Source organism: Choloepus didactylus, chromosome 6, assembly GCF_015220235.1.
Source record: "Choloepus didactylus isolate mChoDid1 chromosome 6, mChoDid1.pri, whole genome shotgun sequence".
Taxonomy (NCBI): Eukaryota; Metazoa; Chordata; class Mammalia; order Pilosa; family Megalonychidae; genus Choloepus; species Choloepus didactylus.
This window is the reverse complement of record NC_051312.1, coordinates 143288889-143293631: the sequence shown is the minus strand read 5'-3', so window position 1 is coordinate 143293631 and position 4743 is coordinate 143288889. Positions and strand designations below refer to the sequence as shown.

Here is a 4743-nt window from a genome sequence, read left to right as displayed (position 1 = left end):
AAGGGGTTTATAATATATCTACTTACCTCTTAATGTATGTTTAATATAATTACCTAGATCCCATTTATCTATTTTATCTTCCATTGCTCATGCTTTGGGTGTAAGGTCTAGGAAACCACTTTCTATTGCAAGATCCTTAAGATATTTCTATATATTTTCTTCTAAAATTTTATGGTTTTAGCTCCAATGTTTAGGTCTTTGATCCATTTCAAGTTAATTTTTGTGTAAGGTGTGAGATAGAAGTCCTGCTTCCTTCTTTTTGATATGGATATGCAGTTCTCCAAACACCACTTATTGAAGAGACTGCTCTGTCCCAGTTGTGATAGCTTGACAGCATTATCAAAGATCAATTAACCACGGATGAGAGGATCTTTTTCTGAATTCTCAATTTGATTCCATTGCTCAGTATATCTGTCTTTATGCCAGTACCATGCTGTTTTGATTGCTGTAGCTTTGTAATATGCTTCAAAGTCAGGTAGTATGAGACCTCTGACTTCATTCCTCTTAAGGTATTTTTGTCTATTAGGGTTACGTTCCTCTTCCAAATAAATTTGGTTGCTGGTTATTCAGTTTCTGCATTGTAAGTTTTTGGGGTTTTAATTGGTATTGCATTGAATCTATAAATCAGGTAGAATTGACTTCTTAACTATATTTACTCCTCTAATCCATGAACATATTATGTTCTTCCATTTTTTTTTTTTTTAGGTCCTGTTTGATTTCTTTTTGCAATTTGTTGTGGTTTTCTGCATATAGGTCTTTTGAGGCCTTGGATAAATTTATTCTTAAATACTTGATTCTTTTAGTTGCTTTTGTAAATGGAATTCCTTTCTTGATTTCCTCCTCCTGTTGCTCATTACTGCTGTACAGGAACACTACTGATTTTTGTGTGTTGATCTTGTAGTCTGCCACTTTGCTGTCTTAATTGATTAGTTCTAGTAGCTTTGCTGTAGATTTTTCTGGATTTTCTACGTAGAGGATCATGTCATCTGCAAACAGTGAAAGTTTTACTTCTTCCTCTCCAATTTGAATACTTTTTATTTCTTTTTCTTGCCTAATTGCTCTAGCTAGAACTTCTTCCACAGTGTTGAATACCAGTGGTGACACTGGACATCCTGATCTTAGAGTGCAAGTTTTCAGTCTTTCCCCATTGAGTATGATGTTAGCTGTGGGTTTTTCATATATTGCCCTTATCATACTGAAAAAGGTACCTTCTATTCCTACCCTTTTGGGTGTTTTCATCAAGAAAGATGTTGGATTTTGTAAAATGCCTTTTCTACATTGATCAAGATAATCATGTGGTTTTTCTGATTTGATTTATTGATGTAGTATATTACATTAATTGATATTATTGTATTGAACCAACTTTGCATACCTGGAATAAATCCCACTTGGTCATGGTGTATAATTATGTTAATGTGGTTCTGGATTTGATTTGCAAGTGTATTGTTGAGGATTTTTGCATCTATATTCATTAAAGAGATTGATCTATAATTTTCTTGTCTTGTAATATCTTTGTCTGGCTTTGGTATTAGGGTGATGCTTGCTTCATAGAATGAGTTAGGTAGCTTTCCCTCCTCTTGAATTTTTAAGTTTTTTTGAAGAGTTTGACTAGGAATGGTACTAATTCTTTCCTGAATGCTTGGTAGAATCCACATATGAATCCATCTGTTCCTGGACTTTTCTTTTTTGGCAGCTTTTTGATGACTGATTCAATTGCTTTAGTTGTGATTAGTTGTTGATGTCATCTGTTTCTTCTTGGGTCAATGTCTGTTGTTCATGCTTTTCTAGGAAGTTGTTCATTTCATCTAAGTTGTCTAGTTTGTTTGTCAGCATATAGTTGCACACAGTATCCTCTCATTGTCTCCTTTATTTCTGTAGGGTCAGTGTTTACGTCCTGTTTCCCATTTCTGATAGTATTTATTTTCATCCTCTCTCGCTTTCTTTCTTTCTCTCTGTCTCTCCCTCACTCCCCTTCTCTCTCTCTCTCTCTCTCTCTCTTTTGTTAAGCTGACTAAGCATCTATCAATTTTATTGATTATGTCATAGAACCAGCTTCTGGTTTTGTTCATTCTCTCTATTGTTTTCATGTTCTCAATTTTGTTTATTTCTGCTCTAATCTTTTTATTTATTTTTCTTTCTGTTTGCTTTTGGCTTAGTTTGTTGTTCTTTCTCTAGTTCCTTGAGGTGAGCAATTAATTCCTTGATTTTTGCTCTTTCATTTTTAATATAGGCATTTAGAGCAATCAGTCTCCCTCTCAGCACCACCTTTGCTGCTTCCCATAAGTTTTGGTATGTTGTTTTCATTGTGATTTGCCTAAGATATTTACTAATTTCTCATGTAATTTCTTTCTTGACCCACTGCTTGTTTAAGATTGTTTTGCTCAGGCTCCATATATTTCTGAAATTTCTGACCTTCCACTTGTAATTGATTTCCAACTTCATTCCATTATGATCTGAGAAAGTGTTTTGTGTAATATCAATATTTTCAAATTTATTGAGTATTGATTTGTGACCCAGAATGTGCTCTATCTTAGACAGTGTTCCATGTGCACTTGAGAAAAATGTGTCTTTTGCTGTTGTATGGTGTAGTGTTCTCTAAATGTCTATTAACTCTTGTTCATTTATTTCAGTATTCAACATCTCTGCTTCCTTTTTGATCCTTGGTCTAGATGTTCTATCCATTGATGAGAGCAGTGTACTGAAGTCTCTAAGTATTATTATAAAGGTGTCTACTTCTCCCTTCAGTGTTGTCAATGTGTGCCTGATGTATTTTTGGATGCCCTGGCTTGGTGCATAAATCTTGATGATTGTTATGTCTTCCTGATGACTTGTTCCTTTTATTAATATTCTGTGCCCTTCTTTGTGTCTTTTAATTGTTTAACATTTGAAGTCTAATGTGTCTGACATTAGTTTATCTACCCCTGATCTTTTCTGGTTTTTTGTTCGCATGAAATATCTTTTTCCAACATTTCATTTTTAACCTATTTTTGTTCTTGTGTCTTAGACAAGTCTCTTGTAGACAGCATATAGTTGGGTCCTGTTTTGTAATCTTTTTTGACAGTCTGTGTTTGTGTGTGTGTGTGTTTTGGAAGAAATTAGGACTTTTTATAACATTTCCAGAATATAAACTGATTTTGTTTCAGAACCCTTTGATAACTTTTAAAAGTATGTAAGCTAAACTTAATATTACAATGTATCTCATTTTCCACTTTCCAACCTAAAATATATACTGCAAGTTAGATATAACAAAGAGAAAAAATCAATCTAAATTGTTTCCTAGAGAAAACCAACAAACATGAAAATAATCCACCAAAACCAAAACAAACCCAATCAGGAAACAGAGCCTTCAAAGCCTATTAATACTCCAATTTATAATAAATGACCCCCCAAGGGAAAAACTATTCCATTATCATGGCAATTTGATGAATAAAAGCAGAGCCACTCTCATTAAGGGAAATTACTTTACATGTATGAAAATTGTAAAATAATGCATACAGAAAATGAAGAAAAATATTTTACATTTTGGGGAGCAAGCATACTAAATACTTTCTGTTTATTTGGCTTTGTTAGAGGTTGAATTACCTGGTCATGAAAGTGAAGTGATATGAATATAAACTTCATGAAACCAACTCCCTCAAGAACTTTTTTCAATTCAACTTTGGGAGAACCAAATAAGTAGCTTCAAAATTTAAGGACAGACTGATCCCAAAGTATTACCCCCTCTGTCATTTCTTGGCCGTGTTCCTTTTTCTCTTTTCTGCACTTACATTCCTCTTTCTTAGAGGCTGCATCTCTGGTTGTTTTCTCCTTTCAGTTAAGTTTTCTATACTGACACTGCCTGTTTCCATCTCTGCTTTCTTTCTTTGGATGTTCTTATGTTTGTCTCAATCAATTTCCTCATGACTGTTTTCCTTTTATGCTTGGGCTACTCCTCCTCTGGTTTTTCTCTGTCTTCCTCCTGGTGTCTTTTTCTCTTCTGATGTTTCTGTTTGTGACTGGCTTGATGGGAACTGGTACTGTTTTCTAAGAAGTGCTTGTAAACTCCAGATTCTCCACTGTAGGGGAACCAATTATATTCTTGCTGACTAATGTTCAGGGGTACTGGTTTTTCTGAGTAGTCCCTGGGGAGTTGACAGTAGCTGAGAGAGTCTGGTATGAGTCCACTGTCATGAGCTGGTAGCCACTGAGGTAAGTCTGGACAGTTTCAAACATTCTGCATCTCAGTCTTGAGTTAACCTATTCTTTGTACCCATAGGTTTCTAAATAGTCCTCTCTCTTTCTCAAACAAAGTCTTTGGCTCTACATCTTTAGCTTTCTCCACTTTGATATAATCTTCAAGTTCATCTTAAAAATAGTCATATCTTTACTTTGAATGCTTCATTAGGTTGACAGCAAGGGATTCTCTTGATCAGGCTTAGAATTTGGTGGAAAAATCTGATCATATTTGCCCATTAATTGCTGCATTGTTTTCACATGAAGTTTCCCCACATAGTGAGACTTTGCCTCAACTGGGGAGCAAATGTGATGCAGAGAATATAAAATTTATTTTTGTCCAATATTCCATTCCCATTCACCTCATAATTTGAAATCCTTCATGATTATAACTGTACCACCATTCCATATAGTTTACAGAGGCATCAATAAAACCTTCAATCTTTGTTCACCCAATGTGGTATCTTCTACGAGGCAATGGTGGGCATCTACAAACTACTGTCCCCTCCCTGCCAATGCTGGAGGTGGTAG

General features: G+C 34.9%; 1 pseudogene; it reads right to left on the bottom strand.

Annotated features, from left to right (window-relative positions):
• Positions 1-3681: 3681 nt before the first annotated feature.
• Positions 3682-4381, bottom strand: LOC119538866 (annotated as a pseudogene).
• Between the last annotated feature and the right edge of the window lie 362 nt (positions 4382-4743).